Source organism: Scyliorhinus torazame, chromosome 15 (assembly GCF_047496885.1).
Source record: "Scyliorhinus torazame isolate Kashiwa2021f chromosome 15, sScyTor2.1, whole genome shotgun sequence".
NCBI lineage: Eukaryota > Metazoa > Chordata > Chondrichthyes > Carcharhiniformes > Scyliorhinidae > Scyliorhinus > Scyliorhinus torazame.
This window is the reverse complement of record NC_092721.1, coordinates 11,775,564-11,801,467: the sequence shown is the minus strand read 5'-3', so window position 1 is coordinate 11,801,467 and position 25,904 is coordinate 11,775,564. Positions and strand designations below refer to the sequence as shown.

The 25,904-nt window shown below is 49.9% G+C and overlaps 1 protein-coding gene and 1 long non-coding RNA gene across 2 annotated transcripts in view; one reads left to right on the top strand and one right to left on the bottom strand.

Moving 5' to 3' along the window:
* The window catches only part of LOC140391525 (FERM, ARHGEF and pleckstrin domain-containing protein 1-like), a 326,539-nt gene that overhangs the window by 144,308 nt on the left and 156,327 nt on the right, over positions 1-25,904 (top strand).
* On the bottom strand, positions 9,108-12,658 carry LOC140391526 (uncharacterized). Its single transcript, XR_011935096.1, has 2 exons — positions 12,548-12,658; positions 9,108-10,686 (listed from the first exon to the last, which is right to left on the bottom strand). It is a non-coding gene; the product is annotated as an uncharacterized lncRNA (long non-coding RNA).

The window sequence follows — 25,904 nt, the reverse complement described above, 5'->3', positions numbered from 1 at the left end:
CTTAGAGCTTCTGGCTCAGAGGCAAGGATGCAATCCGCTGGGCCACAAGACCCCCATCCACTCACTGTTCGTGGGTCCCCTCTTTATTTATGCGTAACTTACTGAATTAAACAATGCCATCTTCTCCTGTGTATCTTTTTAAAATAAATTTAGAGTACCCAATTATATTTTTTCCCAATTGAGGGGCAATTTAGCGCGGCCAATCCACCTACCCTGCACATCTTTGGGTTGTGGGGGTGAAACCCACGCAAACACGGGGAGAATGTGTAAACTTCACACGGACAGTGACCCAGGGCCGGGATTCGAACCCGGATCCTCAGCGCCGTAGTCCCAGTGCTAACCACTGTGCCACGTGCCACCCCTTTCCCCTGTGTAGCTTAACAATATAATTAACATACTATTGACACATGGGTGAAGGAACAAGCCAGCATGGAGTGGCTGGGCTCAATAGACTGTTTTGGTGCCTCATAATATTGCTTTCGGTTGGGAAAAATTCTAATTATTTAATGAGTATAAATTATACAATTTTTATAAAACAGCATAGAATGGCTTTTGAAAATAATTTTATTTTGGAATAAACTACTTTGAATTGTTTGATGCATGGAGGTTGGATTTCGAGGGGATTAATCAGGAACAGTCAGCATGGTTTTGTTGAGGGGAGGTCATGTCTGACCAACTTGGTTGAAGTTTTTGAAGAGGTGACCAGGTGTGAAAATGAAATGAATGAAAATCGCTTATTGTCACAAGTAGGCTTGAAATGAAGTTACTGTGAAAAGCCCCTAGTCGCCACATTCTGGCGCCTGTTCGGGGAGGCTGGTATGGGAATTGAATCGTGCTACTGGCCTGCCTTAGTCTGCTTTGCAAAGCCAACGATTTAGCCCTGTGCTAAACAGCCCCAGTGTGTAGATCAGGGCAATGCATTTGACATAGTCTACTTGGACTTCAGCAAGGCTTTTTAAAAATATATATATTTATTAAAGTTTTTAACACAATTTTTCTCCCTTACAAACAATAACCCCCGTAACAAAATAAACGAGAAATCACGCAGAGCAAGATATACACATGGCAAAATGATATATTTTCGCAGCTTTGTACACTGGCCCTCACCCGTACGTGCCAGTTTCCCCAACCCTTCATGTTATCTCTTGCTCATCCACCCTCCCAGGCAGTCCCCCCCCTCCAAGGACGTCCCCTCCACCCCCCACCCCCCCCCCCCTCCTCCCAAGGTTGCTGCTGCTGCTGACCGACCTTCCTCTAACGCTCCACGAGATAGTCTAGGAACGGTTGCCACCGCCTGTAGAACCCCTGCGCAGACCCTCTCAAGGCAAACTTAATCCTCTCCAACTTTATGAACCCAGCTGTGATGAACGGTTACTGCCTTATCATCATGTAAGGTGATGTCCGCTTTAAGACCAGGCTTGGAACCCTGGGGACTCCGCCTCTGGCTCCGCCCATCTGGGAGCCATACATAAAGGCCTGCCTCATGGTCTGTATAGCAGTCAGCTCTCGTCCAAATCTGTAGCATAGTTATTAGCCTAATAAAGCCTTCTTTACAGTTTAATCTCTAAGCATCATTATTGAGGGTACCTCAATTTATTAGGCTAAACTAGATTCAGGATGGACGCAGGCCTAAAACCAGAGAAGCTCAATCTGGAAGCACGAACGCCGGAGGCAAAGGAAATTTTTTAATACTGGCTGCGGTGCTTCGAGGCCTACCTGGACTCCGCAGAGACTCCCATCCTGGGGCCACGCAAGCTGCGTCTACTCCACGCCCGGGTGAGTCACAGAATCTCCGCCACACTCGAAAAGGCGACGAGTTATGAGGAAGCGATTGAGTTGCTCCGCAAGCGGTTTGTCAAACCCGTCAATGAGGTGCACGCCCGGCATCTGCTCTCTACCTGCCGGCAGCGCTCGGGGGAATCGTTCGACGAGTTTGTTGAGAAACTCACCGCGCTGGCCAGGGACTGTGACCATCAGGATGTGACAGGGGAAGTCCATATGAACCTGCACATCAGAGATTCTTTCGTGTCCGGCATCCGCTCGACCTACATCCGGCAGCGACTGCTCGAAAACGGGGCAAAAGACCTCCAGGAGACGCTAACGCTCGCCTCCTTGCTGGAGGTGGCCCGACATAACTTGGGTACGTACCCCGCAGACTCTGCCAGCCCCTCACGGACTTCCTCAGACTCGCCCGTATTACAGGCCTGCGCCACGCGGCGACCCGCTCACCATGGGGGCACACCTTGCTACTTCTGCGGGCAGGGCCAGCACCCACGCCCACGCTGCCCAGCCCGCTCCGCGATTTGCAGCGACTGCGGGAAGAAAGGGCACTTTGCGAGGGTCTGCCTGGCCAGACCCAGGGGCCAGAAAAACAAAGAACAGCCGGCCCGAAAATCACGCTCTCAGGCCCGCAGGCCTCGCAATGCTGCTGCGCACCGACCCGACACGTCCTCTTCTGACGCGTCATCAGCCTCGTGCGAATCATGGGAGCGGCTATCTGGTCGACGGCCATCTTCTCGACCCGACACGTGCGACCAATGGCAGCGGCCATTTTACGACTCCGACTACCCGCGACTGGGTGCGATCACCCTCGATCAAACTCGGCCAAAACACCTGCAGAACTCCATGATGCAGGTCCAGGTCAACGGGCACGACACTGCATGCCTCTTCGACTCCGGGAGCACGGAGAGCTTTATCCACCCTGAAACGGTAAGGCGCTGCTCCCTACACACCCATCCCACATCCCAAACCATAGCCCTCGCATCTGGGTCCCACTCGGTACAAATCACGGGGTACTGTATGGCGGATCTCTCGATCCAGGGTGCCAAATACACCCGTTTCAAATTTTATATCCTCCCTCCCCTCTGTGCCCCCCTGCTGCTCGGACTGGATTTCCAGTGCAGCCACCGAAGCCTGACACTGAAGTTCGGCGGACCCTTGCCCCCCCTCACGGTGTGCTGCCTTGCGACACTGAAAGTCGCACCCCCCTCGCTATTCGCTAACCTCACTCCCGACTGTAAGCCCGTTGCCACCAGGAGCCGGCGCTACAGTGCTCAAGATATGGCTTTTATCAAGTCAGAGGTCCAGCGTTTACTGGGAGAGGGGGTCATCGAGGCTAGCAACAGCCCTTGGAGAGCGCAAGTGGTGGTAGTCCGGTCCGGGGAGAAGAAACGGATGGTCGTGGATTATAGCCAGACCATAAACCGATTCACGCATCTTGATGCGTACCCCCTTCTTCGCATCGCGGAAATGGTAAATCGGATCGCCCAATACCGAGTCTTTTCCACGGTCGACCTCAAATCTGCCTACCACCAGCTCCCCATCCGACCAAAAGACCGCCTCTATACTGCCTTCGAAGCAGCCGGCCGGCTCTTCCACTTCCTCAGGGTCCCCTTTGGTGTCACAAATGGGGTCTCCGTCTTTCAAAGGGCGATGGACCAAATGGTGGACCAGTACGGTTTGCGGGCTACATACCCGTACTTGGACAATGTCACCATCTGCGGCCATGATCAGCAGGACCATGACGCTAACCTCAAAAAGTTCCTCCAGACCGCCCGAGCCCTTAACCTGACCTATAACGAGGGCAAATGCGTTTTCCACACCACCCGGCTGGCCATCCTCGGCTATGTCGTGGAAGACGGGGTCCTAGGTCCCGACCCCGACCGCATGCGCCCCCTTAAGGAACTCCCTCTCCCCCGCAGCCTCAAGGCCCTCAAACGGTGCTTGGGGCTTTTCTCCTATTACGCCCAGTGGGTCCCCAAGTATGCGGACAAAGCCCGCCCACTCCTAAAGACCACCACTTTTCCCCTCTCGGCTGAGGCTCAATTGGCCTTCAACCGCATCAAGGCCGACATCATCAAGGCCGCCATGCACGCGGTGGACGAAACCATCCCTTTCCAGGTAGAGAGCGATGCATCAGACATCGCCCTGGCTGCTACCCTCAATCAAGGAGGCAGACCAGTAGCGTTCTTCTCCCGAACCCTCACCGCCTCCGAGATTCGACACTCTGCAGTCGAAAAGGAGGCACAAGCCATTGTGGAGGCTGTGCGGTGCTGGAGACACTACCTCGCCGGTAGGAGGTTTACCCTCGTCACCGACCAACGGTCGGTCGCCTATATGTTCGATAACACGCAACGGGGCAAAATAAAAAACGATAAAATTTTGAGGTGGAGGATCGAACTCTCCACCTACTCGTACGATATCAAGTATCGTCCAGGGGAGCTCAACGAGCCCCCAGATGCCCTGTCCCGCGGCACATGCGCCAACGCGCAGGAGGACCGCCTACAAGCCATCCACAATGACCTCTGCCAGCCGGGGGTTACCCGGCTCGTCCATTTCATCAAGTCCCGCAACCTACCTTACTCAACCAAGGAGGTCAAGGCTATGGTCAGGGCCTGCCAGGTCTGTGCGGAGTGCAAACCGCACTTCTATCGGCCAGACAAGGTTCGGCTCGTGAAGGCCTCGGGCCCCTTTGAACGACTGAGCGTGGACTTCAACGGGCCCCTCCCGTCCACCAACCGTTATGCCTATTTCCTCACCGTGATCGATGAGTTCTCCCGTTTCCCATTCGCCATTCCCTGCACCGACATGACCTCAGCCACGGTGATTAAGGCACTGCACAGCATCTTCACCCTGTTCGGTTTCCCTGCGTATATCCACAGCGACCGGGGTACATCGTTCATGAGCGATGAACTGCGTCAGTATCTGCTCAGCAAAGGCATCGCCTCGAGCAGAACGACCAGCTATAACCCACGGGGAAACGGGCAGGTGGAGAGGGAGAACGCGACCGCGTGGAAGGCTGTCCTTCTGGCCCTGCGATCGAGAAATCTCCCAACCACCCGCTGGCAGGAGGTCCTACCCGATGCCCTACACTCCATTAGGTCACTCCTCTGCATGGCCACAAATGAGACCCTTCATGACCGATTGTTTCTCTTCCCCAGGAGGTCTACCTCCGGGGTCTCGCTTCCACCTTGGCTGACGGCTCCGGGACCTGTTCTTCTCCGGAGGCACGCGAGGAGCCATAAAACGGACCCCCTAGTTGAAAAGGTCCGACTGCTCCACGCCAACCCCAGTTACGCCTACGTGGAGTACTCCGACGGCAGGCAAGATACGGTTTCCCTCCGGGATCTGGCGCCCGCTGGATCCTCCACCACAGACGCCCCTTCCCGCGGCGCTCCCCTGCAGGACCCGTCGCCCCCTACAACACACCCTCTTCCGGCCCTACCACCCGTTGGTGAGCTCCTACCGTGCACCCCCCCTTTACACACCCCGCCGGCGCCGGCTCCGCTACCCCCGGCCCTGCCTAGTTCCTCTGCCTCGGCCCGGACCGAAGCTCCGACCGCTGTGCTCCCGGATGTGCCCTCAACCGGGACGTCCGTGCCCGCTGCACCACCGCCCGAATTGAGGAGATCGAGGAGGACGATCCGGCCGCCGAGACGGATGGACCTATGATGGCACTTCACCCCCGCCGGACTCCTTTTTAAACAGGGGGTGAATGTGATGAACGGTTACTGCCTTATCATCATGTAAGATGATGTCCCCTTTAAGACCAGGCTTGGAACCCTGGGGACTCCGCCTCTGGCTCCGCCCATCTGGGAGCCATACATAAAGGCCTGCCTCATGGTCTGTATAGCAGTCAGCTCTCATCCAAATCTGTAGCATAGTTATTAGCCTAATAAAGCCTTCTTTACAGTTTAATCTCTAAGCATCATTATTGAGGGTACCTCACCAGCCATATCATTTATCCAGGCCTCCAGGCTGGGGGGCTTCGCCTCCTTCCACATTAGCAAGATCCTTCGCCGGGCTACTAGGGACGCAAAGGCCAGCATGCCGGCCTCTTTCGCCTCCTGCACTCCCGGTTCGTCCACTACTCCAAATATTGCTAGCCCCCAGCTTGGCTTGACCCGGACTTTCACCACCTGAGATATTGCTCCCGCCACTCCTCTCCAGAACCCCTCCAGTGCCAGGCATGACCAAAACATATGGACATGGTTCGCCGGGCTCCCTGAGTACCTTCCACATCTGTCCTCTACCCCAAAGAACCTACTCAACCTCGCCCCCGTCAAGTGAGCTCTGTGAACCACCTTAAATTGTATCAGGCTGAGCCTGGCACATGAGGAGGAGGAATTAACCCTACCTAGGGCATCAGCCCACAGACCTTCCTCGATCTCCTCCCCCAGCTCCTCCTCCCATTTACCCTGCAACTCTTCTACCAGCGCTTCCCCCTCTTCTTTCAACTCCTGGTGTATTTCCGACACCTTGCCCTCCCCGACCCATACACCCGAGATCACCCTATCTTGAACTTCTTGTGCTGGGAGCAATGGGAATTCCCTCACCTGTCGCCTCACAAAAGCCCTCACCTGCATATATCTAAAGGCATTTCCCGGGGGTTTCAGCAAGGCTTTTGATAAGGTCCCATAGCGAAGGTAAGAGCCCACGGGATCCAAGGAAATTTGGCAAATTGGACCCAGAATTGGCTGAGTGGCAGAAGCAGAGGGTGATGGGCGAGGGGTGTTTTTCCGATTGGAAGTCTGCCTAGTGGGGTCCCGCAGGGATCAGAGTTGGGGCCCTTGCTGTTTGTGGTTTTTATAAATGATTTAGATATGAATGTAGGAGGATTGATGTTGATGTTGAGGGTTAAGTATGAGGTGATGCACTTGAGCAGGATAAACAAGGCAAGGGAGTGCATGATAAACGGCAGGACCCTGGGAAGCACCGAGGATCAGAGGGACTTTGATGTGAATGTACACCCATCCCTTAAGATAGCAGAGCAGGTGGATACAGTGTTTAAGAAGACATATGGTATATTTGCCGAGGCATCGAGTTTAAGAGCAGGAAGGTTTTGCTGGGACTGTACAAAACGTTGGTAAGGCCACAGCTAGAGCAGTTCTGGAATCCACATTATAGGAGGGATGTGATCGCACTGGAAAGGGTGCAGAGGAGATTTACCAGCATGTTGCCTGGGCTGGAGAGTTTTAGCTATGAAGAGAGATTGGATAGACTGGGCTTGTTTTCCTTGGAGAAGAGAAGACTGGTCCAGCACAGAAACAAGACACTTAGCTTCTCAGGCCATGTCATTGTTGATGCCCCACATGAACCTGATCTCACCCTGTCAACCTAACCTATTCCTCTCTCACTCATGTGTTTAACCAGCTTCGCCTTAAGCTGTATCTTCTCTATTCGCCTCAACCACTCCCTGTGGTAGCGAGTTCCACATTCTCCACGGTTCGATCGAACACTGTGCCTGAAAAGCAGATCGCCGCGGCGCAACATGGCCAATAGAAGACAGGCGGCCCCGCCCTCGCGGGATCTACCCATCTCGCAACAACCTCACGAGATCTAACGCGATCTTGTGAGCTGTTGCGATGTGAATCCCGCCCATTGTGGGCAGGATCACCTTTTAGCGAATCTGCTTATTAAAGCGAGACAGCTAGTCTCACTTTAATATGCAGATTCCCGAGGTACCTGAGACTTCGGATCAATCTCTTTCCCTCAGAGACCTCAGGCGAGTGCCATTCAGTACTGGTCTTCACAAACAGGGGTCTAATGGAACGGCACTCGTGGGGGGCACTTTGGGAAGGGTGGTACGCTGGCATTGCTGGTGCTCCTGGGCACCCTGGCATTGCTAGCTGGCATTTGTGTGTGCTGGCGATTGATCGGGGGAGCCCTGCACGGGTACTGGGGGGGGGGGGTCATCCCTTAGCCTTCTTTTTTAGAGTCTTAGGGCGGAATCTTGTTGAGGCATCAAGGTCCCGCTTGTTTGCGGGGAGACAGCGAGAGACCCGCTCGATCTGTTTTTGGGAATGTCCGCCAAACCACAAGTCAATCAGGCAGTGGCGAGGCATTTCCCTGGAATCAAGACCCCCAAAGGCGGAAGGGTCGCCTACCAAGGGCTGCTGGCCAATCAGAGCTCTTGTGCTCAGCAGTGCCATCGAGGTGGCGGTGGTTGCCGCTGCAAGGACAGATACTGGAGTCCTAGAATCACAGAGTAAGTAATGTGGGGGGCATTCACGGGGAAAGGGGTGTAGAGGGGTCTGCAGCAAAGGCAGCTAGAGCATAAGATTCCACCCAGAAGAATTATTGTAGCACAGAGGGGGGGGGGGGGGGGGGGCTATTCCACCCATCAAGTCCATGCTAGCTCTCTGACAGCAGCCCAATCAGTCCCATTCCCTCACTCTATCCCCGTGACCCTGAAAGTTTATTTCCCTCACATATCCGTCCAATTTCTTTCTCAAGGAAGAACGCACAAGAGGATATTAATATAAGATAGTCACCAAGACAGCCAATGGGGAATTCAGAATAAACCTCTTTATGTAGAGAGTGATTAGAATGTGGAACTTGCTGTGGTAGTAGGGTCTGGCAGATATTGGGTTAATGTGGGACGGAGAACAGTACCTCCCACGCATTATTATCGGTGCATTTGAGAGGAACCAGACAGAGGTATGGGGGAAGAGGGAATTAGATTGGGTTTAGATGAGAAAAGATGGCAGGAAACTCAGGTGGAGCCTTGGCACCCATGGACTGGTTGCCAGCTTATTCTTATTTTGCAAATGTTCCCTCCTAAGTAACAAATTCCAGTCCTGTGCTTCAGTATGGCTCAGCAGGTCGCTCTCTCAACCTCTAAGGCTGGAGTTTGTGGGTTCAGTTCCCACTCCTGAGACCTGGGTACTAAATGAGGGCTGGCACTCCCAGTGCAGTGCTGAGGGAGTGCCGCACTGCCAGGGGTGCCACCTTTCAGATGAGATGTTAAACTGAGGTTATGGCTACCCCTCAGGCACACGTGGAAGATCCCGTAGCTCTATCCCGCAGAGGAATAGGGGTGTTCTCCCTGGGTACCCCGATCAAAGGGCAGGATGTTTTGGTCCTGCCCACCACGGGCCAGGAATTCCCGCCCCCAAGTCAACGGACATTTTGCTAATCTGGCAAATTTTCTGCCCCCACCGCGATGATCCCCACGGCAGGCGGAACTGGAAAATCCCGGCCAATACCTATCCCTCGACCGATGCCACAAGAATAAGTTATCGGGTCACCTACCTCATTGTTGTTTATGGGAGCTTGCTATGCGTAAATTGGCTGCTGCGTTTCCGACATTACAACAGTGACTACACTTTTTTTTTGAGGGTTAAAAATTATTGAAATTTATTTCAAGGTTACAAACATAATTGATGCTGCAGTACAGGAACAGCTTCACCAACAGAAGTAATTCCAGGCATAGACTCCATTCAGTGTACAATCACACACATCTTCACCTGATCAATCTGGCAAGGATGGTCTGCTCCCATCCTGTGCTACAGGACACCCCAGTGACTACACTTTTGAAAGTATTTAATTGTCACTGTCCGTGTGGAGTTTGCACATTCTCCCCGTGTCTGCGTGGGTCTCACCCTCACAACCCAAAGATGAGCAGGGTAGGTGGATTGGCCTCACTAAATTGCCCCTTAATTGGGAAAAAAAATAATTGGCCACTCTAAATTTTAAAAAAGTATTTAATTGGCTGGAAAGCACTTGGGGACATCCTGAGGTTATAAAAGGTGCTATATAAATGTACGTTTTTCTTTATTTTGGATTCCCGTGTATGCCAATGGAAACTGGTGGGAGACTGATTAAAAGCTGATTCCTGTTGACATATTATGGTGCAATGACAAGGAAGAGATTTCGTAATTTCTCTGTCGGGCCGGATTTTACCCCCTGCCCCATTAAAGCTTCCGCTAACATGATTTCAATCTGCCTTAATGAATCAAAATTATATTCATCTAATCAACAAAGTGGGGTGTAGAAATCATCAGATTATTAAACTGTGTTCTCGTCAGCCCAGCCAACAGGAGGGTTAATTGAGCCATTTGTCTCTTCATTGATTGCACTCTCATAATGAAATGGAACGCATGACTGCTAGCGACTCTGTCCTTGGCTGGAAGCCTTGCCTTTTCAATGTTACAGTTTGTCCACAGTTCTCATTACGCAGCCAACAAAATAAACTCTCTCTTCATTCAGAAAGTTACGTGCCCTCCGCCTCTCCAGCCGGTTGGGCTTGATGTTTTCTTTAATCGTTCAGGGAATGTAGACGTCCCTGGCTGAGCCAGCATTTATTGCCAGGAGGAACACAGGACGGTCAGTGTTTCTCAGTGTGGCCATTTCCCCGGAGCTCCTGGAGCAACAGTTTTTCTGGCGGCTGACCCCTTGGTCTCGCAGATCCAGTGCTCGTTCCTTTCTGAATCGATCATTTGGCTCATTATCTCGGCATTGCTTCTTATCGCTCACCTTCTGCCGTTGTTCATTCACACCCGGCGTTCAAAAAAAAAAACCCCATTTCTATTGAGAGTCACTTCCACTCGTTGCCTTGGTTTCGTCCGCCTCTTGATTCACTGTAGCCAGAGGCTGGGAGACCAGGCTATCTGCAGTGCCTCTGCTGTTCAGCTAGGATTGAGAACCGCCTCCTTATTTTAGTTCTCCTGCCAGACCACTTAAGAATAACCACTTGTGCGAATGGTGCAGAGTTGTGTGTGTGCCTTGTTTCAGGATTGTGAGAAAGACTGGATTAGTTAGTGTCTGTGCTTCCAGGATATCTGGAGGTGGCAGATGAAGATTGTCACTAGCAATCCTTGACATCTATGTTTGTTTGATTCCCTTCCTGAACGTGTTGTCACCTTGGTATGGGTACAATCCCATGCCTGCTCGTTATAAACCAGTCTGTGAATGAAGCAGTGGCAATTAGTCCTGTGTGGTCCTTGGTGATGAGCATTGATAAAGAAAATTTACATTGGATTTACAACACAGAAACAGGCCATTCGGCCCAACTGGTGTTTATGATCCACACAAGCCTCCTCCCACCCTATTAGCTTATCCTTCTTTTCCCAACATGTGTTTTTTTCGCTTCCCCTTAAATTCATCAATTTTTTAAAAAACATTTCCAATTCAGGGGCAATTTAGCGTGGCCAATCCACCTAGCCTGCACATAGAACATAGATATAGAACATACAGTGCAGAAGGAGGCCATTCGGCCCATCGAGTCTGTACCGACCCACTTAAGCCCTCACTTCCACCCTATCCCCATAACCCAATAACCCCTCCTAACCTTTTGAGATCCACACAGACACGGGGAGAATGTGCAAACTCCACACGCACAGTGACCTGGGATCGAACCCGGGACCTCAGCGCCGTGAGGCAGCAGTGCTAACCACTGTGACGCCATGCCATCCCTTTAAATTCATCACTGATTGTTCATTTACTTTCTCTCTGTAAGTTTTAGGCACCTAGAGACTCCCAGTGATTACACAAGAGCATAAAAAGTAGGGACAGGAGTAGACCAGATGGCCTGTCGAGCCTGCCCCACCATTCAATATGATTGTGCCTGATCTATGGCTTCAACTCCCCTTTCCCGCCCACTCCCCACCTCCCTTGATTCCCTGAGAGACCAAAAATCTGTCTATCCCAACCTCAAATAAATTCAACGACGGTGCACCCACAACTCTCTGGGATGGAGAATTCCAGAGATTCACAACCCTCTGAGTGAAGAAATTTCCCCTCACCTCAGTCCTAAATAATTGGCCCCTTCGCCTGAAACCATGTCCCCGCGTTTTAGAGTGCCTGACCAGGGGAACAATCTCTCACAGTAGTGACTGCACTTCAACCCTTCCTTTGGTTGCAAGCTATCCTGGGAAATCCAAGTTGAGATGGTTAGGTGTTGTTCAGGAGAGAAGAATTCCCCCCTGTTTCACTGGAGAATGCTCACGTTCGACTGGAAATGTGAATGTGTGGAGCCAAATTGAGCTCCGCTGTGATGCCTCCCTTGCTCGACGGGCGCATTGCCATTCCTTTTCCTGTAGTGCCTTGCCCTGGCAAGAAGTGGCTGGCCAATTTAAAAGAAACACACATGAAGAGCTCCAAATGATCGCTTCTCAGCCTTTCGGCTAAGTTGAGCGTGAGGTCAAGTGTAATGCCTGGATCTGGTATGTCTCTCTTGTGGGGACCATGAATTGGATTCAATTTGAATTGGTTTTTGGAGCAGGCATGGAGCTGGATTAGGGGTTTGCTCCTGTCCACACTCTGAACTCTGGCTTTGTAACTCTGATAAAGTAATTTTTTTTTAAATGGAAAAGAAAATGAAGAGCTCCAAATGGAGCGAGGTGACCCAAGTCCAATCTCAACACTGCAGCATTTTTCGAAGAGGTCCAATGATCTGATGAACCCGCAATTTCTGTGATTTAACTAGGGCAATATCGAATCAGTGTGGAATTAAGAATCACGAGCAAACCACCCTTTTGTTCAAAATTGGAGCTTGAATACTATTACCGGTGAATGGAGTGTTTGTCGATTGTTCAAACCTCGATAAAGTGCTGCCCTCAGTCCAAGGCACGTCGAGTGAGAGAGAAACGCTCTAACGAGCCTTCCCACAGAATTCCCAGCCACATTCCCAGCACAGAACCAGGCCATTCGGCCCAGCTGCTGTTTATGCTCCACACATTCACCTCACCCTATCAGCACATCCTTCTATTCCTTCCATCCTCATGCGTCGGCCCAGCTTTCCTTTAAATGTATCAATACTATTTACCTCAATCACTCCCTGCGGGAGTGAGTTCCACCTTCCCACCACTCTCTGGATAAGGAAGTTTCTCCTGAATTCCTTTTTGGATTTCTTGGTGATGATTGACTCCTGTCTACCGTCCCTCCTTAAAAAACACTCTGTTCATTAAAATTCAAGTTTCACAGGATCAGACTCCTGTTGTTATAAATACAGCATATCCTCTGACATGCTGTGGAAGATCCAGTAGTGTCGATGAACTTGGCATTGTTACCCACTGCTGTCTGCCAGATATAACGCTGCGCACTGCAGTGCCTGGCCCCATGAGAATAGAGTGTTGGAGAGATATGAAATTGCTTCTTACTGATGTTTTTTCCAGTTCCAAAGGGAGTTTACATTTCAGCAAATCATTGCCTTCCAGAGTAGAATAGATAACATTCGCAGGCACTGACTGATATGTATAAAACATTACAAAACGTTATTGTACACATTGGATCCAAGCATGGATAATGCCAAAGCCTTTATTTATGTTTCATACTGGTTATTGGCCCAAATCATCCTGGAGTGGGGCATCTCATCCCCCCCCCCCCCCCTCATCGTTCAACCCAAAATTCTTTTTTACCCTCTTACCCGCTGACGATGGCACCATGAGGGGAACAGGGCATCTAGGACCCCAGTGAATGACAGGGCCAACAATCTGTCCGTCTCCTTAACTAATGAAATGCAAAGAGGAAAGATGGAGATGGAAATTGTGTGAATTAGAGTCAAATCGGGGGCAGAAAGTGGAATAAAGCGAGGGAAAGATAGATTGGATTTGGAGAGAAAAAACGGGCAGAAAGAAAAGTCAGGGAAAAAAATGATCTCTAACAACAATTCACTAGATGCGGGAATGAGGCTCCACAGTTTTGATCGTTCCTTTTCTAGGCTGAAGAGTTTGAGGGACATTGCTGGCGCACAAATCGCTTCATTAAAAGGGTCCTTCTGCTGTTAAGCGGCAGCCCCAGATTTCTGTGGTGAGTTTAATTGGTGATTCAGTCAGAAACGCAGCAATTCTCCTGGGAAGTTGAGGATGAGCTGGCATTCCACTGAGACTGATGGTGGAATGGAGAAAATTATCAAGTAACTTTTAGTGATTCACAATTCACACTAAATCTCTTCATTCCCTAAACCTTTTACATTCGTTGGCAGGGCACAAGAATGCCAAATATCTCCCTTTGAAATTTGGTATTCTCGTACCTGTCCTGGGGAGTGCAAGAAACGTTTCAACGGCATGTCCCTTTTTTTTCAACACCATATACACACTGCTGAGTTTATTGAAGGACAGAGTTACAATCCTGGCTGCTGGTGTCCACAACAGAAACAAGAGAGAGATGGGGAAGACAAAGAGAAAGACTGAGGCATGTTGAATTTTCTTGACTCCTCTCTCACTGCACCACCATAATTTTGGTGAAAACTGTGGTTATCAGAATAAACACATTTTTAAAAAAATAAATAAATCCTGGCTGCGGGTCCCGAAATGCTAACTACTCATTGCCCAACCCTAAATGCCCACGAGAAGGCAGTGGGTGAGCCGCCTTCTTGAACTACTGCAGTCCGTCTGGTGTAGGTACACCCACAGTGCTGTTAGGATGGAGGTTTGGGAGGATTTTGATCCTCCCAACAGTGAAGGAACAGCGTTGTCGCTCCAAGTCAGGATGGTGCGTGACGAACTTGCCGGTGGTGGTGTCCAGTGTCCCTCCAGCGGGTGAGGCCGTGGGTTTCGAAGGTGCTGTTGAAGGAGTCTTGGTGAGTTGCTGCAGTGCATCTTGTAGATATGTGTAGATGTGTGTACAATGTGGCAGTGGTGGAGGGAGTGGATGTTTAAGGTGGTGTACGACTGCCAATCAAGTGAGCTCCTGGATGGTGTTGAGCTTCTTGAGTGGTACTGGAGAAGTGGAGAATATCCTTCACATTCCTGAACGTAGCCGATTTGAGCAACTTCTGCCTCTCTCTCTCTCTCTTTCATAGAATTTACAGTGCAGAAGGAGGCCATTCGGCCCATCGAGTCTGCACCGGCTCTTGGAAAGAGCACCCTTCCCAAGGTCAACACCTCCACCCTATCCCCATAACCCAGTAACCCCACCCAACACTAAGGGCAATTTTGGACACTAAGGGCAATTTATCATGGCCAAATCCACCTAACTTGCACATCTTTGGACTGTGGGAGGAAACCGGAGCACCCGGAGGAAACCCACGCACACACAGGGAGGATGTGCAGACTCCGCACAGACAGTGACCCAAGCCGGAATCAAACCTGGGACCCTGGAGCTGTGAAGCAATTGTGCTATCCACAATGCTACCGTGCTGCCCCCATCATCCCTCTCTTCCCTTCCCTCTCTCTCACCCCCCCTCCCTCCCTATCTCTCCTCCCCTCTCCCTCTCGCCAATGCCAGCCCACTCTCCCCTTCTCTCCCTCTTTCCCTCTCTCCCCCTCCCTCCCTTTTTCCCACTCCCTCCTCCCCCTCCGCCATTCTTCCATCCAGCAACATTTGCTGATGAATGTTTGCGTGGACTCAGGAAAGCAGATTACGTTTGGCTGTAACGCTTCCCAATGCCAGAAAGCTCACTTGTATCCTAGAACCAGGCTGGTGGATAGGGATGAATGGCTCGGACGAGGTACGGGAGGATTAAACCAGCCAAGGTTGAGGAGCGAAAGAGAAATCAAAGAGTGACGAAAGAGCTTCTCTCAGGGCATTCCTTTGGGTTAATAGTTGATTTTAACACGAGATCCCAACACACGGGTTGGAAAGCAAGCCGCTCTGGTTTGCATTCAAAGCTTTGTTTCTTCCTACAGTTAAGAAATGGAGGCAACGCTTTAAGTTATATTAGATAGAAGCAATCTCCTGCCAGTAGGGTAATGGTTGACTCGACCAAGGTCAGCGCTGTGTACTGAACTGGAGAGCAGAGACACTGGAGACATTCTGACACATGGAATGTGGTTACACAGTGCTCATGGCATTTATAAAACTCATAAATTGTATATAAATGATTGAGCATTTAATGAACCCAACCTGACAACATATGATCTATGGACTTTAATGTAAAATGCAGAGAGCAATAAGCCTTTCATTTTTGTTCTGCGAGTTAGAGATCTGCATTTTGCAATATATTGTAATTATTTCTGTGTGAAATCCTTAGTTGTGCAATCCTTTTATTATTTAATACTTAATTTAATGATAATCTTTATTAGTATCACAAGTAGGCTTACATTAACACTGCAATGAAGTTACTGTGAAAAGCCCCTAGTCGCCACATTCCGGCCCCTGTTCGGGTACACAGAGGCAGAATTCAGAATGTCCAATTCACCTAACAAGCAGGTCTTTCGGGACTTGTGGGAGAAAACCGGAGCACCCGGAGGAAACCCACGCAGGCATGGGGAGAACGTGCAGACTCCCCACAGATAGTCACCCAAGCATGAATTGAACCTGGGACCCTAGAGCTGTGAAGCAACAGTGCTAACCACTGGATAGATGGATGGACAGACGGAAAGATAGACGGAAGGATAGACGGAAGGATAGACGGAAGGATAGACGGGTCAGCCGGCACCTGTGGAGAGAGAAACAGTTAACATTTCAGCTTGATGATCCTTCATCTCATGTGGGAAAATCTAGAAATATAAAACCAAATATAAAAGTTAAAACTCCAGCGCTCTTCTTCAATATAATGCAAAGGGATCTTTTACAGCCAATGAGAAGACAGACATGGCCTGTTTAACAGCACCTCGGACAGTGCAGCACTCCCTCAGCACTGACCCTCCGACAGTGCAGCACTCCCTCAGTACTGACCCTCTGACAGTGCAGCACTCCCTCAGTACTGACCCTCTGACAGTGCAGCACTCCCTCAGTACTGACCCTCTGACAGTGTGGCACTCCCTCAGTACTGACCCTCTGACAGTGCAGCACTCCCTCAGTACTGACCCTCTGACAGTGCAGCACTCCCTCAGTACTGACCCTCTGACAGTGCAGCACTCCCTCAGTACTGACCCTCTGACAGTGTGGCACTCCCTCAGTACTGACCCTCTGACAGTGCAGCACTCCCTCAGTACTGACCCTCTGACAGTGCAGCACTCCCTCAGTACTGACCCTCTGACAGTGTGGCACTCCCTCAGTACTGACCCTCTGACAGTGCAGCACTCCCTCAGTACTGACCCTCTGACAGTGCAGCACTCCCTCAGTACTGACCCTCTGACAGTGCAGGGCTCCTTCAGTACTGACTCTCTGACAGTGCAGGGCTCCTTCAGTACAGACCCTCTGACAGTGCAGCACTCCCTCAGTACTGACCCTCTGACAGTGCAGCACTCCCTCAGTACTGACCCTCTGACAGTGCAGCACTCCCTCAGCACTGACCCTCCGACAGTGCAGCACTCCCTCAGTACTGACCCTCTGACAGTGCAGCACTCCCTCAGTACTGACCCTCTGACAGTGCAGCACTCCCTCAGTACTGACCTTCCGATAGTACTGTACTCCCTCAGTTCTGACCCTCTGACAGTACGGCACTCCCTCAGTACTGACCCTCTGACAGTACGGCACTCCCTCAGTACTGACCCTCTGACAGTGCAGGGCTCCCTCAGTACTGACCCTCTGACAGTGCAAGGATCCCTCAGTGCTGACCCTCTGACAGTGCAGCGCTCCCTCGATACTGATCCTCTGACAGTGCAGCACACCCTCAATACTGACCCTCTGACAGTGCAGGGCTCCCTCAGTAATGACCCTCTGACAGTGCAGCACTCCTTCAATACTGACCCTCTGACAGTGCAGCACACCCTCAGTACTGACCCTCTGACAGTGCAGGGCTCCTTCAGTACTGACTCTCTGACAGTGCAGGGCTCCTTCAGTACTGACCCTCTGACAGTGCAGCACTCCCTCAGTACTGACCCTCTGACAGTGCAGCACTCCTTCAATACTGACCCTCTGACAGTGCAGCACACCCTCAGTACTGACCCTCTGACAGTGCAGGGCTCCTTCAGTACTGACTCTCTGACAGTGCAGCACTCCCTCAGTACTGACCCTCTGACAGTGCAGCTCTCCCTCAGTACTGACCCTCTGATAGTGCAGCACTCCCTCAGTACTGACCCTCTGATAGTGCGGCACTCCCTCAGTACTGACCCTCTGACAGTGCAGCTCTCCCTCTGTACTGACCCTCTGATAGTGCAGCACTCCCTCAGTACTGACCCTCTGATAGTGCAGCACTCCCTCAGTACTGACCCTCTGACAATGCAGGGCTCACTCAGTGCTACACAGGTAGTGTTAGTCTAGATGTTGTGTTTAATAAATGGAGATTTAGAGTACGTCATTAATGTCGAAGACCATTACACTCCGAGAGAAATATTCCTTTCACAAATGGTTCTTTAGTTGCGATCTAATTAAAAAGCTCGTTAATTGCAGATGTACAGTTCAAAATGGAGCATCACTGCACAGGCATTTGGCTGATGTTTTGGGTAAACATGTCCCACTTCCTCCATCATCAGTGCCGCTTTCTCACTCTCAGATGGCAGTTACTTTGTTAACTGTGAACAAGTCTCCCAATTTACTGAACACATGCACAGGATCACACAGGAGCAGCGTGGAACCATATGGCAGGCAAGGCGGTCTCTGCCTGCTGTGTCACTGCCTTTCCCATCAATACAAGCACTTTGCAGACTGCAGTGCTGTGTGAAGCACTCCAAGACTGGGAAGTGGAGACGGCTGCGATAGCAGAGGTTGGAGAAGGGGGAGCCGATCGGGGAAGGGGGGGCGAAACTGAGTTTCTACCTCATGTGGAGCTGGGTCAAGACTTATTCCTGAGTCAGTTCCAAATCCAATCGCGACGCACACGCACCCAACATTCCACTTGCAAAAATCACCTCTTGCCCTTCTTGTATTCTCCAGGGCGAGTAAAATTTGCATTGATATAGCACTTTACGCAATGTCTCAATGCACTTTACAGCCAGTGAAGTACTCTCGAAGGGTCGGCACTGTTGAAATTGGGGAAACACAGCAGCCAGTTTGCACACAGCAAGCTCCCACACACACCAATATGGTAATGTCCAGATAATCGGTCTTTTGTAATGATTGAAGGATGTGGGTGGCACGATGGTTAGCACTGCTGCCTCTCAATGGTTAGCACTGCTGCCTTACAGTGCCGGGGACCCCGGTCCGATTCCGACCTTGGGTGACTTGCGGAGTCTGCACGTCCTCCCCGTGTCTGCGTGGGTTTCCTCCGGGTGCTCCGGTTTCCTCCCACAGTCCAAAGGTGTGCAGGTTAGGTGGATTGGCCATAACCAATGCGCGGGGTGACAGGGAAGGACGTGGGATTGGGCTGAGGTAGGGTCCTCTTTCGGCGGGTCGGTGCAGACGTGTTGGGCTGAATGCCTCATACTGCACCCGAGGGATTCTGTGGGTTCTGTGGCTCAACATTGGTCAAGACAGCAGGGAGATCTCCCCTGGTTTTCCTAATAGTGGTCATGGGATCCTTTACATTGACCTAAGCAGACAATGGGGGGGGGCTCAATTTAATGCTCTGATGAGCAACTTCGGTATGAGTGGCCCTCCTTCACCTTGGTGGGCCTTAAGATTGAATTCAGGCTTGTTGACCCTATGAATAAGATTAAATACACGCCGAATATTTCATAACGAGTAATGGAAAATGCTTAATTATTTATATATTAATAAAACTGTCATCAACTGCAAATGGTAAAAACAAAAGAAATATTTACACTTTGGACACAGCGGAGCGCATGGCTCTCAGAGTCAATGTTGTGAGCAATTAGCACTCTCCTCACCTCACTCGCCCTCGCTTTGATTGTGAATCACTCCCACACCGGGTGGAAGAAAACTTTGCGGATGGAAATCACTGGAATGTGGGGACCCCGCACGTGGGCAACGGTCAATAAAATGACTCCTGGGCCGCACTCAGAACCCAGATGGGCCACATGTGCCCCCCCCCCCCCCCCGGTCCACAGGTTGGCTACCACTGGTTTAATGTCTCACTTGAAAATTGGCACCTGTGACAATGCAGCATTCCCTCAGTAAGTGCACCGCAGTGTCAGCCTGGGCCTCCGTGCTCACAGGAAGAAGCAATCGGGGGCCAGCACTTGCGGCTGGCTATGATGTTAGGCTGAGGCTTCAAGGAGGCTTAGGTCAGAGGTGAAGGGGAGGGACACCAAGTGCCTGTCACGCCGGTGCGTGCCACGCACCAGTAGGTTTGCAATCATTGCTGGAGGGCTTTCCGTATTCGAACAGCCAATGTGTGAGTGCAGTGCGAAGGGCAGTGGATATCGCCACCAGACAAAACCGTCTTGCGAACGTTCCCTTTGTTCCGTTATCACTGACAAATGTGTATAAAGCAACGACAAGGCTTTAGTGTCTCGAGGAAGTCTGCTGGAAAGAAACAGGAGTAGGATGAGTGCGCCAAGAAAAGATAGGCCCGAAATATATAAATGTTGATGGGAGACTGGCAGATGATCTCTCTCGGGCAGAGCTTGTACCAGCCTGCAGCCAATTTGTTCTGCTGCACTGGCCTCAACATCTGGAGTTGGTTTTGGTTGAGTTAACACTGGCATGATCCAACTCCCTGAGTAAACAACGGAAATGAACGGCCCTGTCTGCACTCCGGCTTAATGGATTAGCATCACCTGAAAAACTGGCAGGCACCAGGAAAATGAGAAGGAGGCCAGTTACTGCCTTCAAAGAAAGCTTAAATAGAACAACTTGGCAGGAGGAATTTGTGAGTGGAATTGAGGCGGGCACAAAATTTTACATTTCATAGTGAACTTAAATTTCCGAGTCACACAGCACAGAGCGAGGCAATTAGGTCATGTTTGTGGCCGGATCTTTGAAAGAATTTTGATTTGATTTGATTTATTATTGTCACAGGTATTAGTATACAGTGAAAAGTATTGTTTCTTGCATGCTGTACAGACAATGCATACCGTACATAGGGAAGGAAGGAGAGACTGCAGAATATAATGTTACAGTTATAGCAAGGTGTAGAGAAAAGACCAACTCAATACGAGGTAGGTCCATTCAAAAGTCTGATGGCAGTCGGGAAGAAGCTGTTCTTGAGTCGGTTGGTACGTGACCTCAAACTTTGGTATCTTTTTCCTGACGGAAGAAGGTCCGAGGTACGTGGGGTCCTTAATTATGCTGACTGCCTTTCCGAGGCAGCGGGAATTGTAGACAGAGTCAATGGATGGGAGGCTGGTTTGCGTGATGGACTGGGCTACATTCACGACCTTTTGTAGTTTCCTGCGGTCTTGGGCAGAGCAGGCTCCATACCGAGCTGTGATACAACTAGAAAGAATGCTTTCTATGGTGCATCTGTTAAAGTTGGTGGGAGTCATAGCTGACATGCCAAATTTCCTTAGTCTTCTGAGAAAGTAGAGTCGTTGGTGGGCTTTCTTACCTATACTGTCGGCATGGGGGGACTAGGACAGGCTGTTGGTGATCTGGGCATCTAAAAATATGAAGCTCTCGACCCTTTCTACTTCGTTCCCATTGATGTAGACAGGGGCATGTTCTCCACTATGCTTCCTGAAGTCGATGACAATCACCTTCGTTTTGTTGAAATTGAGGGAGAGATTATTGTCGTCGCACCAGTTCACCAGATTCTCTACTTCATTTCTGGACTCTGTCTCTGAGCTAGCCAATCACTCAGTCTCCCCTGTACTTTCCTGGTAGCCGTGTCAGTTTTTCCCCTTCAAGCAGTTATCCAATCCTTTTATGAAAGTTCCTATCAAATCCACTTCCACCGCTCTGACAGAGAATTCCAGATTGCAACAACTCACTGTGTAAAATGATTCCTCCTCATCTCCCATTCTGGTACTTTTGCCAATTAACTTAAATCGGTCACTTACCGACCCTGTTGCCAGTGGAAACAGTTTCCCGCTGTCTGGCAGTGGGAAAGTCTCGTAACTTTGAACATCTCAATTCAATTTCCCCTTAACCTCCTCTGCTCTTCGGGAGAGCAATCTCATCTTCTCTCGTCTCCCCATGTAACCATCCTAGTAAATCTCGTTCTTTATTCTTTAACAGGATGTGGGCGTCGCTGGGCTGGGCCTGCATTTGTTTCCCATCCCTAATTGCCCTTGAACTGGGTGGTTTGCTCGGCCATTTCAGAGAAACAGTTAAGAGTCAACCACATTGCTGTGGGTCTGGAGTCACTCGAGGCCAGACCAGGAAAGGACGGCAGATTTCCTTCCCTCAAGGGAGTTAGTGAGCCAGATGTCTTTTTTGTGACAATTGATAATGGTTTCATGGCCACCTTTAGACTTTTAATTCCAGATTTTTGTTGCATTCAATTTGGAATCGAACCCAGGTCCCCAGAGTATTACCCTGGGTCTCTGGATTATCAGACAATACCACCGTGCCATCATCTCCACACCTTCTCCAAGGCCTTGGAGTCCTTCCCGGGTGTTGTGGCCAGAATTGGACGCAGTACTCAGCTGGGGCCTAAGCAGGGTTGTATATATGAAAAAAGTGTACCATATCCTTGCTTTCTGACTTTGTACTTTGCTGCCTACCCCCAAGGTAAATCTGTCATCCACCCAAAACTACATTAACCCAAAGGACAACACTTTAAATTTTTTTTTAAATACTTTCAACAGGATTCAAATTTGTCTTCATTGCTGGTCCATGCAATTCCAAACAATTGAGTTCTGACTCCTGGTCCCCAAGGGCTGTACAAGGGCAGAAAAATGGCTTTCCTCAGCATCCCTTTTTGTAAACTCAGTGGGGACAATTTTAACCGGGTGCGTAATGCTTTTGCACACACCTCACCAGGCACACATGTACCGCATACCGCACACCGCATACATGCACGCACACATACACCCACCCCACCCCACACACACCCCACCCTACACATACACCTCACTACGCACCCACACACACACACACACATGCACACTCTACCACACACACTCACCTCCCCCCAAACACTCACTCCCCACCACCCCACACACTCCGCACCACCCCACACACTCCGCACCACACACACATGGGGCAGGTTTGTCATTCTGGTGTCAGGAACCTGACGCCTGGACCATTTCCAGGACCCAACCCCACAATGGAAGGCTGTTAGTGGTGGGACTCAGCTCTGGATGCAATGTGCGACAGGCAGGCGACAGGCAGCATTGCCACGCACATCGAGCAAACCGGAGATCTGGGGGCCAGCAGCATCCCGGGACAAACAAGTGACCAAATGGTCAGTCAGAAGCTCTGCTGAATCGCTCTACTCTTCATCACTCTTACTGCTCAGCCACATCACGTATACCACTCCACATTGCTGCCAACATCTGACCCTTCACAAAATAGAGGCTGTTTGATTTTCCTCGTCTCCACTTTTGAAAATCTCCTTCCGGCCCTCCGCAGCCCGTTATCAAGCCTCTCCAGGAGATTGGCGCGTTAATTGGAGTCTAGCGGGTTGTTGGCAGACCCATACCGACCGACCTCTGTCCGCAGGAGCATTTGAAAATCAAGCCCTTAATTCGAAATGCATCTTACAGTGAGACGCCTGGTCTCCCAGCAACTGTGTGCAATCCCTGCGCGCCCCTTGTACAGAATGTTGGTTGCGACAGATGAATAAGCTGTCTAATTGATCAGAAAGGTTGCGGCTATAATTTATAACTGGGGTAAAGAGAAGGCTGAGGGGGTGACCTGCTGGAGGTCTCTAAAATCCTGAAGGGGCTGCGAAAGGGTTGACTCGGATGTGTTCCCACTTGTGGGGGAAACCATCGCCTCTAGTAAATCGAATCGGGAATCCCAGGTTAACCTTCTTACCCGGGGCTGGTTTAGCACAGTGGGCTAAACAGCTGGCTTGTAATGCAGAACAAGGCCAGCAGTGCGGGTTCAATTCCCTTACCAGCCTCCCCGAACAGGTGCCGGAATATGGCGACTAGGGGCTTTTCACAGTAACTTCATTGAAGCCTACTTGTGACAATACCGATTATTATTATTATTATTATTATTATTATTATTATTATTATTATTATTATCAGCCAGGGAGTGGTGGGATTGTGGAATTGGCTAGACTGAGATGAAAAGAGGTGGGAAGGGGCTCATGCGGAGTACGAAGGCCAGCATAGACCAGATGGGCCGCATGGCCTTTTTCCGTGCTTTAAATTCTATAAGGCGCTCTCTGTTGAAGTCGGTCAGTAATTCTGAGTGTATCGCCAACTTTCCCTCCCCCCGACCCCCTATGATGTTTCCTCCAGTTTTATTGAACACAGCCGGGTGACTGATCAAACACAACCTTTTTAATCCCCCAACCACTCGTTACATTTATTCCAAATGATTTCAGCTCGATGGAGAAAAGTCAACCCAGTTGCAATTTATATGGAGGGGGAGTGTCAATAACATAAACCTCTCGCCTGCGTAAATACCAATTTAGGACACTCAGGTGCACAGAAAGACATCTGCTCTCCAGTTAACTGGCTCGTCCATCTTTAATGTTACAATAGCCTGGAGACAATCCAGAGTGACTTTACACACAGTGTTTGGATTAATGGGCTGTTAGTTCCTGCATGGCTGTTATATCTGAACGATGATGATGTGTGTAGTTATAGAGAGCAGAATCTGTAACCCTCCTGACTAATCTCGGCACCAACGGAACTGTCACTTCATAATGCTTACTCAATGTTTGAACCTTGCACATTTGTTAGTGCTGATTAGAGAAGTTATTTTGAAACTATTTTAGTTTTTCTTGCTGTGAAATGTGTCATGATTGTTGACTGACATGTCTTATTCACAAAGCTGTTTGAATTATTTACATGCAAGGGAGTACAAAAAAACTGGTTTTGTGGCAGATGCTGTGCTCTCTTTTATTTAGAAGTAACTTTCGAGTAAAATAAATTGGCTCCCACTCCCGCCCCTTGGGCCAGTAAATAAAGACATCAGCGAGAGTAATTGGAAATGTAAAAACATGGTGCTCAGTGATATGTTTCCGGGGGTTTTACTTTGACTTCACAGTAGAGACAAAGGATAACCAGGTCGCCACATCGTAGGCTACTTAAACAGTTGTCAGAGTTCATTTACACGACTCGAGTTGAATAAGGTTCTTAACGAGGCCAAGGCCACACATAGCCCCGTAGTGTACAGATGTAGTGAGAAATCAGGGTGTCATTTTTAAATAGCGTCCCGAAATCCAAGACCCCCAAAACGATCCACGATCTCTTCCCCCCCCACCCCCCCCCCCACCCCAAATGCAGCATAAGAGGTTTGCAGAAGGTTTGACTCACAGATGAATTTGGAACATCACTTTGAGTTAATTAATCTAAGTGTGATTGTGATGCATTGGAAGAAATTAAGGGACATTTTCTGTTTCTTTAATGTCATCATATCGAAGTCCTATTAAGAAGAACAAGTAGTCTTAGTCTGGAGACAGCTCCAACAATATGCTGCAGCGAGTAACTCACCTCCTGACTCCCCAAAGCCAGTCCACCATCTACAAGGCACAAGTCAGGAGTGTAATGGAATACTCTCCACTTGCCTGGATGAGCGCGGCTCCAACAACACTCAAGAAGCTCGACGCCATTCGGGACAAAGTAGCCCCGCTTGATTGGTACCCCATCCACCAACATTCACTCCCTCCACCACCAACCCACAGTAGCAGCCGTGTGTACCATCCACAAAATGCACTGCAGCAACTCACCAAGGCTCCTTTGACAGCACCTTCCAAACCCGCAACCGTTACCATCTAGAAGGACGAGGGCAGCAGATACCTGGGAACACCACCACCTGCAGGTTCCCCTGCAAGCCACTCACCATCCTGGCTCAAAACTTTATCGCTGATACATCTCCACCTTGGGTACTCGATGCTGACCTCACCAAACATGCCCACATCCCATGAATGTTTAATAGAAGTATCTTATTATGAGAGGTAGAGCCACAACTTTCATAGTAAACATTTTCAAAGAACATTTATAATAATAATAATCTTTATTGTCACAAGTAGGCTTATATTAACACTGCAATGAAGTAACTTGAAGACTCCGCACAGGCAGTGACCCAAGCCAGGAATCGAACCCGGAACCCAGGCGCGGTGAAGCAACAGTGCATTTGAAAGCATCCGAATGAAGAACATGTTATTGAATTATTGCGACGCACTTGTTGGCCTTAAATTTTCCTTTTGCTATCTTATTTTGCCGTTGATGACATGCAGATGTGGACACATGGATACCGGTGCTGTGGTAACTACCTAAGTTGTTCTAAGGTGATAATTACACCCACATCTCCTGACTCTGCCAGCAGTGAGACGCAAAACCTTTCATGTCGGGCGTGCGCCCACGATCTGATTCTAACATTAATCAAGCCCTCGGCACGCCTGCACCAATTGGACTGTTCCGTTTCTTTTCTCAGTAAACCGTCAGCCC